This window comes from Megalobrama amblycephala, linkage group LG2 (genome assembly GCF_018812025.1).
Source record: "Megalobrama amblycephala isolate DHTTF-2021 linkage group LG2, ASM1881202v1, whole genome shotgun sequence".
Taxonomy (NCBI): Eukaryota; Metazoa; Chordata; class Actinopteri; order Cypriniformes; family Xenocyprididae; genus Megalobrama; species Megalobrama amblycephala.
In genome coordinates, this window is record NC_063045.1 from 5,494,751 (window position 1) to 5,510,404 (window position 15,654).

The following is a 15,654-nucleotide window of genomic DNA, read 5'->3' on the forward strand; positions in this document are numbered from 1 at the left end:
GGAAGTAACCCAGAGGCGCCTTCCTTTCTCCTGTCAGCACGGTCTGGTCCAGCCCTCATCATCTGAACAGTAAGTCACAGAGAGCGATATGGCTGACAGTCTCACTAAGTTACACACTGGCTTTAATTGTCAGGAGAAAGAACTGCGATGTTACTTTTTTTTCCATTTAACAGATTCCACCTTTTAAAAGAAATGTATAAACCCAGATACTGTACATATCTTGAAGAAAAGGAGAGAACTGTAAAGGTTAATGAGGTGTGCTTTGCGCTTGTTACGGTAGAAGGGGCATGTGCGGTAATGACGCCCCACGGATCTCATTATCAAGATTATTGATTCGATCTCTCTCTCTCTCACACACACACACACACAACTTCTGGCATCATTTTAAGCCATCCTTGCAGGTGAGCTGGGTGAAAGAATTCATATAAAATCAACTGTATAAATATAAGAGTTAATGTTATTTGTGTGAGTATCCGAAAAAACAGGTCTCATAGCATCCGCTTGTTGGAGAAAGTGTTAAGGGCGGCAGTACGAACAAAGTCCCTTTAAGACAAGTCATTTCACTCGGCGGCCATCTTTGAAACGCCTCTCGGGCATCCTGGGCATCATGCAATCTCTTTGAATGGGGAAACATCAAATTCTCCAAAACTGTTCGCCAACCTAACGATTAAATTTCATATTTGAAATCACCAATGAAATCTAACAACAACAAAATTTAGTTTCTAAACGCTCGAATCATGACAACAACAAAAACTGTATTTTTCAGGCTGGATCAAGCTAATGCGCATGCGCAGACCTAAATGCGCGTCCCTTTGGAGGCGCGCGTCTGACTGTTTCTATAGAAACCGGTGATTCTAACGGTCGCTGAAGTGACGCGATGACTTTACCAGTCGGCGATTGGCTCTTATTTAGAAGGCGGGACTTATTCCGCCATATTGCGTGTTACACTTTCTCCCATTCAAAACAATACGAGTGACACGTCTTGTGTTATTCTATAGTCTTTGGTACGAATTGACCCTTCGCTGGGAGTTTGATTGACAAGCGATCTAACCAGTCATAACGCCGAATCCGCCATTTTGTCCGACAAAGCAGTCAGGAGTTAGAAGATTAACCTTGGTGGACTTGAACTTGAAAAATGGCGTGTATTTACATCTTTCCGCGTTTGAAACAACATTCCTTCTGATGTTCATTCATGTTTATTTGATGCTATAAATTAACTAGTAGGAAGAGATGATCGGTTCATGAGCCTCTTGAGGTGAGGCGCTACAGCAATCTGTCACGACGCATTAAAAAATTACACAGTTTGAAAGCTGGGACTTTGTTTAATATCCTAAGTAACCTGCTCTGTCTTGTCTGTCGACGTGTTGTCAGTATCCTCTTTGCTTCACAATGTATTTTTCACTCTGTGTGGCGTGACAGCGCCACAGCTTGCCGGACAAGTAACTAAGGGTGGCGGGTCTTTGCGAAGGGTCAATTGTACATGTCTGAAAAGTTGTTTTTAGTTGGACTTTGACCCAGTGGAAATTAAACTTTGAATTATATGCCTAATGAATCATTTCCCATCTGGCTTGTCAGCGACTTTCAGTAAAGAACATTCTGATCTCTCCTCAGAAAAAATAACATACATCCACTTACATGACAGGTTTGGGAGATATATGCGAAGCTGTTAATTAGCGCTCGAGTAATTTGTATATTTAACGGTATCAGAGAAAAATGAACGACAAGACAAACTGACAAGGTAATTTAAGGAGATTAGTTGCAAGCTTGCCAATACACCTCCTTACAGACCGTTTCCATGAGGGTTTCTGAGATAAATCATGCTGTCTGCGGACACCGTGACCTGCGGGAGAGGCAGGCGTCCACATTCTTGGCACAAGTGAGGACTGGCAGAGTGTGGCGTAGAGGGCAGCAGGTGGCGCAGATGGCCGAGTCGCCACCTTCGGTTGGGTGATTCGATGTGCTGGGAATAAGTTCTGAAAGGTTAAGACTTATAGATTCTAAGGGCCTTCGGTCAAACTGGAAACATGAGGAAAAACAATCAACACACACTCTTAAAAATAAAGGTTCTTCATTGGCATTGATGTTTCCATGAAGAACCTTTAAAATCCATGGAATCTTTCCAGAAAAAGAGATATTAGTGACACTCATTTATATGCTTTTTTCTAACCTAGTTTGTTTGACACCGTTTCTTTGATCTCACTGTGTTTTGTTTGCATCACGTTTGGTTAAATTTAGTCATTTAGGAAAGATCCATGTTATGTAATTGGGTGGATGTGGTTGGCAACAGATGGCCGATGCTGTCATGAACAGATGGGGGGCCACACTGATCACAGGGGGACGTGTTATGTTGTTATTTCTGAGCAGTCAAAACATAATTTTCATGACACTTCACACGAACCTCTGATGCTGACTCTTTACATTTAGTTAATAGATTTTATTTTTTGCTGTTGAAAAAACATCTGTGGTTGAAACTGCCAAAAAAAATAAAACATGTATTAAATATTACAAATATTTCTATATCTCTATATATTATAGGTCATATGTTAAATTAATATTTGATATTCATTTATAGGGTAGTTATAAAAATAATATATAGAACATTCAGATTATTAATCTTAAAGGGTTAGTTCACCCAAAAATGAAAATAATGTCATTAATTACTCACCCTTATGCCGTTCCACACCCGTAAGACCTTCGTTCATCTTCAGAACACAAATTAAGATATTTTTGATGAAATCCGATGGCTCAGTGAGGCCTGCATAGCCAGCAATGACATTTCCCCGCTCAAGATCCATTAATGTACTAAAAACATATTTAAATCAGTTCATGTGAGTACAGTGGTTCAATATTAATATTATAAAGCGACGAGAATATTTTTGGTGCGCCAAAAAAACAAAATAACGACTTCTATAGTGATGGCCAATTTCAAAACACTGCTTCATGAAGATTCGGAACGTTACGAATCTTTTGTGTCGAATCATTAACGAAGGTCTTACGGGTGTGAAACGGCATGAGGATGAGTAATAAATGACAGAATTTTCATTTTTGGGTGAACTAACCCTTTAACTTATATATTTACTAAAATAAATAGCATTTTTCATTGACCTGTTAATCATTCGATTTGTTCACGACTTATTAAAGGATTAGTTCACTTTCAAATTAAAATTTCCTGATAATTTACTCACCCCCATGTCATCCAAGATGTTCATGTCTTTCTTTCATCAGTCGAAAAGAAATTAAGGTTTTTGATGAAAACATTCCAGGATTATTCTCCATATAGTGGACTTCAATGGACTCCAAACAGTTGAAGGTCAAAATTACAGTTTCAGTGCAGCTTCAAAGCGTTAGACACGATCCCAGACGAGAAATAAGGGTCTTATCTAGAGAAACCATCACTCATTTTCTAAAAAAAAAATTACAATTTTATACATTTTAACCATAAATGCTCATCTTGAACTAGCTCTCTTCTTCTTCTCTATTAGAATTCCGGCAGTGTAGACACTGCTAAGTGTATTACTGCCCTCCACAGGTCAAAGTTTGAACTAAATTGTAATATACAATATGCTAGTGCAAGTATATAACAATTAGTTCAAACTTTGACCTGAGGATACACTAATACACTTAGCAGTGTCTACACTGCCGGAATTATAATAGAGAAGAAGAAGAAGAGAGCTAGTTCAAGATGAGCATTTATGGTTAAAATGTATAAAATTGTAATTTTTTTTTAGAAAATGAGTGATGGTTTCTCTAGATAAGACCCTTATTCCTCGTCTGGAATCGTGTAGAACGCTTTGAAGCTGTACTGAAACTGTAATTTTGACCTTCAACCATTGAAGTCCATTATATGGAGAAAAATCCTGGAATGTTTTCATCAAAAACCTTCATTTCTTTTTGACTGAAGAAAGAAAGACATGAACATCTTGGATGACATGGGGGTGAGTAAATTATCAGGAAATTTTCATTTGAAAGTGAACTAATCCTTTAATGATCATGTATTTATAAAATACTACCACATTCACCCTGCAAGAAACAAACTCAACCTCTGTAAATAATAATGAGAGAAATCCCTCCATTCTCCACTGTGATTGGTTTCTGTGGTGCGTGCGGGCTCTTTAAGAGCAGGTCGCGCGCTCTCTGTGGAGCGGCAGCGTGAACGCGCAGTGGTTAAACGCGCCCAAGTTTCGCGTCAGACACAGAGGAGGCGAATCTCCTCACAGATTACACTTAAGACCAGACAGGTGAGTCTTTACATTTTATATTGCATTTTAATCGCTGTCAAGAAATATCTGAGGGGGGCTTAGATATGTAAAGCGTTTTGAACAGCATATACGTGAGTAAAGACGAAATATCAGTTATTTTACGCAGAATACGAACTAAATATCTGACAAACTTTAATTTATTCGGTCATATAGAATCTAAAAATTGAATCTAAACTTAATGCAGTCAAGATTACTAGTTGTATTTGCTTAAAGCTTCTGTTTTGACAGAAAAGTAGTAAAAAGTACCATGTTTGTTGGATATTTACTATGGTAGTACCAAGGTATCTTTGAAGTACCTAATCGTTTAGTAGAATATGCATGTTTTGTTCATTTTTTTGTTGTTGTTGTTACACATGAATATGAATACCATTCAGTACCATGGTAAATATATAATTGCCAAATTGCACATGGTGTTACCATCCCATATCATCTTTGTATCATTATTATAACCGTACTATGGTAATACCCTGTTCTTTTGCACATTTACTATTGCAGTACAATATTATTTTTCCACATTGGAGTATCGTGGTGTATATAGCATGTTTCCACCACAACACTTTTTTTTCCATTTAGTTAGTTACATGATATTATTTTTACATTAATACAAATATTATGTCATATTTTAGGGTATTTCTACATTTTGAAGGCATTTGATAATTCATTTAATCAGATATTTATGTCTTTTCTCACACAGTACATTAAAAACCTTGAGATTTAATCAGTGTTATGAAATTCCGCCTATATGTAGCTCCATTTCAAACCTAAAGAATTTAATTGAGAAAAATCATGAATTATACAGTATATATGGCTTGAAACCAAGTACAAAATAATGCATTAATCTGCTTTTAATAAAATAGGACTATAAAACATAAGCCTAGTTGATATAATGGAGATATTATGGCACAGAACAGATCTAGGATCATTTTTCTCTTGGGGAAACTTTTGCAGCTGATCTGCTTCTATTCAATTAGGTCTGTCTCCCACATCCATAAAGCATTGCTGTAAAGTTCAGCGTTATTAATCTTAGTCAGCAAGTACACGGCAGAAACAATTCATGAGGTTTTCTGTGCAAAAATAGTACACGCTTCAGTCAAAATTAATTACAGCGTCAGGCAATTACACTCAAAAATTAGCTTGATGTGACGGATGGGGCGTAGCCGTATGATAATACGCATCTTTAGGCCTGATCAGACGAGCGATGTGAATTTAATCACATTTGAATTCAAGAACGACACTTTTTCATTAGTTAATGCACTTATATTCACATTTCCATTTGCGTATTGCAGCTGGCAGTGGTTTACAGAGTTAAGATGAACAACATTCATCACAACTATACTCTGAAAACGTTTGATAATCGACCCAGGACTGGGATTGATTATTTTAGTTTGTTTAGGTTATTATTTACATTTATGCATTTAGCAGACGCTTTTATCTGAAGCAACTTGCAAAAGAGGAACAAAAGCAATTTGTCAAAGAGCCAACAATATTCATAATCAGGGCCTAAAATTAACACTCGCCAGTGTTTCCCACAGGATTTTCTGAAACCTCGGTCCCTCTAGGGACTTTTGTACATTTTAAAGTACATACTACAAATTTTGTACGTTTTAAAGTTAAATTTAACAATCTTTGAGAGCTCAAAATCAAGAGCTCCAACCCATATTCAGCGTGCAAATTGAATAAAAAAAAGCGTGCTTTGACTTGTACCTGAACTTTAAAGACCCCCAGTGGTGAAAATCAAGTTTTTAATGTTGTTTATATGTCTATGTGGTGTTTTTAATATACTTTAAGACAAACCATGTGCAAATTCATAAGTCAGCACCATTGCTGAGTATTTTGTTTCAAAAATGTGGTTTGAAATCACTGGAGTTTCTTACATCACATCTTACATGCCTTGTAACCAATCACGTCAACGTGCCGGCGGGTTTTAGCATATTATTATCTATGACCGCTCTAAAGCAAGGGAGTCGTGTAACATTAGCAACACATATTAGCTCTTTGATAACATAGTCAAGCAAAAGGCTAATCATATTAATTACTGTTATGTGTCCGACGTTGTAAAAAGCGACACCATTGTGCAGCGTTTACCTCAGTAAGTTGACCGAGTGGATCTCTGAGCTCATGCGAGTGAGTGGAGGCGGGGCTAATTTGCATATTAATAAATCCGCGTATACTAAATGAAGCAAGAGGGTAGAGTTACATTCAAGCAATTTTAAGGCATGAAGGTCAAAGATGAGTTTTAAGGGATTCAATTATTGATTACAGGAGGACTGTAAAGACTCAACCCTCTTTGAGTTGTGATATAGTGTCACAGTCTACATTCTATTGTCTATATTCCCATGACAGTCCATATATTGTAAAACAAATGCACTGAAAAATAAATGAAACTTTCACAATTCGTTTCTATACTTGAAAAAGAAAAACACGTGAGCTTTTATTTTGACAAACTGCAGTCAAGCTTTTATTTTGGCGGAAAACAAGTTTACAAACATGTATCTCTAGATCAAACATTAAAAAAAAATGAATTATACAGTATGGCTTGAAACCAAGTACAAAAAGCCTAGTGGTATAATGGAGATATTATGGATACTTCACTCTGATCTAGGATAATTTTTCAAAAGCGTTTCATTACAAATCTTGTGAAATGCTGTAATCATCAAATATGCAAATATGAAAATAATGCATAACTGTTGCCCCCTATGTTCCCAAATGCACGCTAAACTGAGCACATACAGAGTAGGGATGGGCATTTTTCCAAAACACTGTATTCGAATATTTGGGCTCGTAAAAAACGAATATTCAAATATTCGTTTATTTAAATGAGGTTAATGAAAAGGACATTATTTTTTTTTAAATTCATCAAGATTTTGTAACCATTTCTGAACAAGCTTACGATTAGGCAACATGCACAACAAGCTTTCTAAGCTTTTCTTTTAGTTCAAAGCATTAAACAAAATGTGTAAGCAAAAAAAAAAAATACTATATATAAAGAACAAAAAAATTTAAGCTCAAGCAGCGTGAACGGGAAAAACGCTTATACAGCGCCAGTTATCGTACAAAACGTTCATAATACACTCGAATACACTCTTCTTCGACGAAACTTAAAGGAAACATATGTCTCAAAATCATTTTGCTATCAGATAAGTTCTTATCGGCTCATTCGGGTTACAGCTGCACTTACCTATCGTGAATGCAGTAAGTTAATGGACAGCTGTCTTTCCTCATTCGACGGGTGTTTTGATTTCATGTGCTTTCTCATTATGGTGGTGATATTATAACTCTGTTTCATTAATTAATTTGATCAAAAGTAATTCAATTGTGTAAGATAATTTTCATCCAAGTAATTCCAAACTTCGCGAGGCAGACGACAACATGATGTGACGATCAAATTAAATAAAATTGTTAAACACGCTCCACAGCGCCACCCGGTGCATTTAGTTATAACTGCGAGTTTTAGTGCTCAGGATTTATCATGGATTCACTGCATTTACGGCCAGCAAAGCAACATAGTAAAATTCGAATAGTATTTTTATTTTTCGAATATTAATTATAGGTTGAATATTCGAATATTCAACTATTTGTGCACACCCCTAATACAGAGATGGAGTTCACTGCATTCATTCACTGTGAAGTGAGACGCGGAGCTGATCGCGTGAGCGAAGTGCGCACTTCTTAGCACAGCACAAACAGACATTCTTTTGCGAATTTTTAGTTTGTTTGACAGCAATGGTGCAAAACACGACCTTTTTTTATTATCATAAGTTTAAATGTATTTTCGGTCAGTGTTGATATTGAAATCAATGTATGGTAAACGCTGCTCGTCAAGCGCCAAATGCGAGTAAAAGTCGGTGTTGGCGAGTATATGAAACGGTGTCAGTTGCCAGTTGGCCGGTAACATTTTCATGAGTTCTAACATTGTAATGTTTTGAGAACGTGAACGAACATGAATGACACTAATTTAGTGTGAAATTCACACTAAATTATGTCAAGAAATGTCCGTCTTGGCGAGAAACATAGTAAACATAGTCGGTTATGGCTTAAGTGAATGTAAACGGTAGAGAAAGAACGCATGTGTTTATTGGATCAGTGCATTCGCTTTTAAAGTGACAGCAGCCTAATATTTCTGCTGTTTTTAATGTTAATCAAACAACAAAGGACACAGGAAAACATCACTCCCTGCACTTGATTGAACTTTATTATGGATTAATCTGTTATTTTATACAGTGAAGACTATGCAGTGTTATTTTAAATTTGATTATCTTATTCAGTGTCTCTACCTGAAAACTACTTGATACTTGTCTTTAATAATGTTTTAAATTTATATTAGTTAGATAGTAGTTTTAGCTGTGGTATCGAAATTGGAATAGAGAATTGTGAATTTTCACTGGTATCTAAAATTTCATGGTTGGTAAAAAATATATATTGCTGGTAAGTTTTCTTAAGTCACCGGCCACTGGCACGTATAGCAAAAAAGTTGTTCATAATATACAATGGCAGGATTATTAGACAACTACATTAGGAAGCAAACTACACAGGTAACGTAATGTTCTCAGAACGTTCCCTCAAAGTTATGAACAAACGCTCTTCCAGTAACATTAATAATTCGTTCATTTAAAGTGATCTTGTCTTCAAACGTTCTCAAAACGTTATTTATACATTCATTTATCTTTTCTGAAACTTTTTAGTTGGACGTTCATCTAACGTTTTTCTACTACTTCTTCTTTTCTTCTAAAATTCTACTACTTGTTTCAGAATGTTCAGAAAACATTTAAAAGTAACGTTCATACAATGTTAGCAAAATTCTAAAATGGAATGTTTCCGTAACGTTTGCATGACCAAGAAAAACATAAAAAAAAATGACGTTTTGAACGTTCTTGCAGGCAAAAATGAAATTACATTTATGCATTGATAAACTTATATAATTTTAATAAACAATAAATACATATTTATTCAGAAGAACGTTCAGAAATAACGTTTTCATAACTTAATATGAACATTGGCAGAACGTTCTTTAAACATATTTTTGTTAGTTGACTAGTTATTATGATAATAAAGTCAGTCCTGCATGTGTTCGACCAGACGTTTTCCTCTTTAGATTTGTTTAGTGTGCGACTTATATTTGTGAGGCGAAAGGATTCGGAGGAAAGAAAAGCATGATGTTAGTTTTAACCTTGTCCTGTTCTTTGCCCCCAGCGCTGCCGTCTCTTTCTCCAGCTTTTTTTTGACTCTGTCGAAAGATGAATTTGAGCTTTCAGGGCCGTATGTGGGAGCTGGCAAAGTGATTGTTGCGTTTGCCTGGAATCAGCATTTTCATTTCCATCTGTGGTGATTTAATAATCCGTTCTTAATAGCCGCGCTCGCGTACATCTGCGCTGGGATCTCCCATTGTCAAGATTTGGCTCGAATCGCTTTATCTCCTCCGGCGTCTCCATCTTGCCCTCCCGACAGCATCACACACTTTTCATCTCATATTTGCTGAGGTTTGACGTGACGCAGCATCTCTCTCCCCGCGGAGCGAGGGCTGTTCAGTATTCGGTTGCGTGTACTTGTTTGTCAGCTCACCTCAGGCTACTCTGTTTGCATTTTGGGCCGCCAACCTTCCCACAGTCAGCCCTGTGACCTCTGACCCTGCTGGTAAGAACTAGACCTAGAACTAGAAAGGATGGATTTCCTGATTTGATTCAGTCTCTTTGAATTTGATTCGGTTCTAATTCATTTGAGCAGTTTTTTGAACTTACACATCCATTTCAATGCTGTTGCTTATACTGGGAAACGTTTGGACATTACAAAAATATTAATTTGACATATTTAACATTGGGACCCAAAACTATGAAGTTTCATTTTCTATTTATTTAACAGATATAATAAATAACACGACCAATAACAAGTGAAGTATACTAAAACACTAGCTTGTGAGCTTGTGATTATTGTTTTGAATGGCTCATTTAAAGGGCCGGCTCAAAAAATATATATATAATATACTGGTTGCACTGTATGTTTTCGATTCACTAAAAAGAACCAGTTTAAATGACTCATTTTGGGTGAATCGTACAGGGCAATCTGTGTAGTATGTTTTGATTCACTAAAAAGAACCGGTTTAAATTATTCATTTTGTGTGAATCGCACTATACTGTTTTTATTTACTAAAAGGAACTGGTTTAAATGACTCATTTTCTGTGAATCATACTATACTGATAGCACTGTATGTTTTTGATTCACTATGAATCGCACAGTGCAATCAGTTTAGCATGTTTTGATTCACCAAAAGGAACCAGTTTAAATGATTCATTTTGTGTGAATCGTACAGGGCAATCAGTGTAGTATGTTTTGATTCACTAAAAAGAACCGGTTTAAATGACTCATTTTGGGTGAATCGTACAGGGCAATCTGTGTAGTATGTTTTGATTCACTAAAAAGAACCGGTTTAAATTATTCATTTTGTGTGAATCATACTACACTGTTTTGATTTACTAAAAGGAACTGGTTTAAATGACTCATTTTGTGTGAATCATACTATACTGATAGCACTGTATGTTTTTGATTCACTATGAATCGTACAGTGCAATCAGTGTAGCATGTTTTGATTCACTAAAAGGAACCAGTTTAAATGATTCATTTTGTGTGAATCGTACAGGGCAATCAGTGTAGTATGTTTTGATTCACTAAAAAGAACCGGTTTAAATTATTCATTTTGCGTGAATCGCACTATACTGTTTTTATTTACTAAAAGGAACTGGTTTAAATGACTCATTTTCTGTGAATCATACTATACTGATAGCACTGTATGTTTTTGATTCACTATGAATCGCACAGTGCAATCAGTTTAGCATGTTTTGATTCACCAAAAGGAACCAGTTTAAATGATTCATTTTGTGTGAATCGTACAGGGCAATCAGTGTAGTATGTTTTGATTCACTAAAAAGAACCGGTTTAAATGACTCATTTTGGGTGAATCGTACAGGGCAATCTGTGTAGTATGTTTTGATTCACTAAAAAGAACCGGTTTAAATTATTCATTTTGTGTGAATCATACTACACTGTTTTGATTTACTAAAAGGAACTGGTTTAAATGACTCATTTTGTGTGAATCATACTATACTGATAGCACTGTATGTTTTTGATTCACTATGAATCGTACAGTGCAATCAGTGTAGCATGTTTTGATTCACTAAAAGGAACCAGTTTAAATGATTCATTTTGTGTGAATCGTACAGGGCAATCAGTGTAGTATGTTTTGATTCACTAAAAAGAACCGGTTTAAATTATTCATTTTGTGTGAATCGCACTATACTGTTTTTATTTACTAAAAGGAACTGGTTTAAATGACTCATTTTCTGTGAATCATACTATACTGATAGCACTGTATGTTTTTGATTCACTATAAATCGTACAGTGCAATCAGTGTAGCATGTTTTGATTCACCAAAAGGAACCAGTTTAAATGATTTATTTTAAGTGAATCGTACAGCAGAATCAGTATAGTATGTTTTGATTCACTATGAATCGCACAGTGCAATCAGTTTAGCATGTTTTGATTCACCAAAAGGAACCAGTTTAAATGATTCATTTTGTGTGAATCGTACAGCAGAATCAGTATAGTACGTTTTGATTCACTAAAAGCAACTGGTTTAAATGACTCATTTTCTGTGAATCATACTATACTGATAGCACTGTATGTTTTTGATTCACTATGAATCGCACAGTGCAATCAGTTTAGCATGTTTTGATTCACCAAAAGGAACCAGTTTAAATGATTCATTTTGTGTGAATCGTACAGCGGAATCAGTATAGTATGTTTTGATTCACTAAAAGGAACTGGTTTAAATGACTCTATTATTTTGCATGAATTGCTCTACATTGTTTTGATTTACTAAAAGAAACCAGTTTAAATGATTCATTTTGTGTGAATCATACTACGCTGATAGCACTGTATGTTTTTGATTCACTATGAATCATTCAGTGCAATCAGTTTAGCATGTTTTGATTCACTAAATGGAACAGACTTAAATGACTCATTTTTTGTGAATCGTACTACACTGTATGTTTTGATTCACTAAAAGGAACCGGCTTAAATGACTCATTTACAGCGCAATCAGTGTTTTGATTCAGTTTAAAAGTGTATTTGTTCATAAAACAGTTAATTTTTTAGCTATTATTTTGTGGTGCACAGCTTTTTATTTTATTGAAGTACCTTAAAAACTACTTTTTTAAAAGTCTCTGTTCATCACAATGATTCAGTTAAGTTTTAGTGTGTAGTAATGTAGTCCAAAAGTTTTTTGGCAACTCACTCAGAGTAGCCGCTCACTTCCTGTCCCGACTGACACCAGGCGGTCGTGTCCATTTGTTCAGGTCCACTAAGGACCGGCGCTGTCCGAACCGCTCACTCACTGCCGTCTCCTCTGTCCATCATCAGCCCCTGCGGCTCAATAATTCATGTTTGATTTGGGATGTGAATTAAAGCCGTCAGGAGTGCTGACACCAGCTCCTCTGTCATCCCGTCTAACGCTTACCCATGTAGACTGATCCAGATCCAGCAGTCCTTACAAAGTTTTGTGATATTTCATGTCACGATACTCTATATGCAATAGTTTTATCTAAACGTTATGTTTTTACATGCATATTTTTGAGGAAGAAAGATCCACACATATTTTTATTAAAGTTTTGGGAGTGTGTGATTCAGTGGCTCGCTCACTTGTTTATTTTTTGAAAGACTCTTGTTTGAACAAATCGGTTGAGTGAATGATTCACTGACTCGCATTCATAAAGTCAGCCACTTGTTTCGTTACTAAATGAATCAGTTCTTTTGAACGAATCAATTGAAATAATGATTCAGTCAATCCTTTCTTTTCCAAATGCTTGTGCTTTCGAACAAATCAGTTGAAATAATAATTATCAACTCGCTCTTAATGACAGCACTGGCCGATAACTGACATTTCTATTATATACTGTATTTATTTTTTCATATACTTTTTTTGTGCATATATATATTAAAAACAGGCATAATAAAAATATAATATTGCATCGCTGTTTACATTCTTTTATCATTTTAATAAATGTTTTTTTTACTATAATGTATATATTTTGGTATATTTTTATATATAAATAAATGTACTTTGATTATAATAAAATATTATAATAAATTAAAAATGATAAAATATTGTATCACATTACGTTCTTTCCATTATTTTATCACTTTAATGAACAATGAACATTATTTATTTTTTATCTTATTTTAATTCATTTCATTAATAATAAAATATTAAAATAAATTATTATTAAAAATGGGCATAATAAAAATAAAATATTGCATCACTGTTCACATTCTTTTATAATTTTAATAAATTATATTATTTGTTGTTTTTTACTATAATGTTGTATATATATTTTGGTATATTGTTATATATTTATATATAAATAAATGTACTTGGATTATAATAAAATATTATAATAAAAATTAAAAATTATAAAATATTATATCACATTACTACGGAAGAGGATTAGGGCCAAGCAATAATAAAAAAATAAAACCATCTCGAGATTAAAGTTGTTAAATTTCGAGGAAAAAGTCGAGATAAAATGTTGAGAATACAGTCATTAAATTATGAGAAAAAACTCATTAAATTACGAGAACAAATTCATTAAATTATGAGAAAAATGTCGTTAAATTTCGAGAAAAAAGTCGAGATAAAATGTTGAGAATAAAGTCATTAAATTACGAGAAAAAACTCATTAAATTACGAGAACAAATTCGTTAAATTATGAATTTGTTCTCATAATTTAACAACTTTTTTCTCGTAATTTAATGACTTTAATCTCGAGATGGTTTTATTTTTTTAGTATTGCTTGGCCCTAATCCTCTTCCGTACATTACTTTTTTATCACTTTAATGAACATTATTTTTTTTATAATTTTATTTTAATACACAATAAAATTCTATATATTTTTATATATATGTATATAAATGTATTTTGATTATAATAAAATAATAAAATTAAATCTTATTTAAAATGGGTGTAATAAAAAAGAAAATATTATATCACTATTTATTTCCCTCTATTCCTCTATTGAGCATGTAAAGAAGTTCAAAGACGTCTTTTCCCCTGTATTTCCTACACATGTGCAGCTTGTGTGTTTGTGCTCGTCTCAGCAGCAGGAGAGACGTCTGCGTTTGACACTGAGGGCTGAAGCTCTTAAAATGGTTCCCATCAGCAGCAGGCCGTCTTCATAGAGGCTTCCCGTTCTGACAGTTATCGGTGACACGGGCACTTAAGGGAAAATTGCACGGCCGTTTTCACGAACAACCAGCTGGGTCTAAAGTATCCGCCTCATTATGCGGCGCGGCGCTCAGAGTCACGCTGTTATTGTGTTGAATTACTGTAATAATTCTTCAGTGATACCGTGGAGAACCGTTTCTGCCAGCGTTAATAACCTCGTCTAAAGAGACGGATCGTCCGCGCTGGACACGTCATGTGGAGGAGGATGAGACGCTCACGCTGACATACAATGTACAAACCTTAATGGACACTTTTTAAACTATTTTAATTTTTATTATATTATTTCTGATATTATATTTTAAATTAAAGGCCGTTAGTAAAAAATGCTAAATAAAAATACATAAGAACATATGTAAAGAAAATATAATTTGTAATATAATTTCAGAATTTTTTTTATATTTTATTACATTCGGTTTTATATATATATTTTTTAATTAACGTTTTTAGTTTCTTATATTATTTATAATATACATTTTTACTTTATAATTTTTTTATTTTTATATTTTATTTTTACAATATAATCAAGTTTTATTTTAAAATTATTTTACTTTTTTATTTTATTTCTGAAATTATATTACATTATATTTTTACATTCTTTATATGTATTTTTATTATTTTGCTTTTTTTTAAACGTATTAAATTTTTACAATTATATTTACATTTTTTAACTTTTTTTCATATCTATTTTACATTGTATTCTGATATTATGTTATAAATTATATTAATTATAAATTATATAGTTAAATACAAAATAATAAAAACAATGTAAAATGTAATAAAATTTCTTAATTATATTTTAAAAAATTATTACATTCGGTTTTATATATCTTTTTAAATTAACATTTTTATTTAATATATATTATAAATTATATTTTACATTTATTACATTTTTACTTTATAATTTTTATAATTTTTATATTTTATTTTTTATAATATATATTTACATTCCATTTTAAACATTTTAAAATTATTTTACTTTTTTTATTTCTGAAATTATATTTATTTTTTATTGTATTTTACATTTTTATTACATTTTTAATGTAATTTTGATTATTCATATTTTCACAATATTATATTTAAATTTTAAATATCATTTTAAATTATTTTACATTTTTATCTTGCATT

General features: G+C 33.6%; 1 protein-coding gene across 2 annotated transcripts in view; it reads left to right on the forward strand.

The window, feature by feature from the left end:
- Positions 1 to 15,654, forward strand: part of LOC125263297 (cortexin-1-like) — a 27,638-nt gene continuing 11,984 nt past the window's right edge. The window contains exon 1 of one of the 2 annotated variants that reach the window (XM_048182310.1): positions 1 to 69. The gene's annotated coding sequence lies outside the window, so the exon portion shown is untranslated. Of the gene's footprint in view, positions 70 to 4,088; positions 4,239 to 15,654 lie in introns of those variants that run through there. The other variant, XM_048182309.1, reaches the window with a different exon arrangement.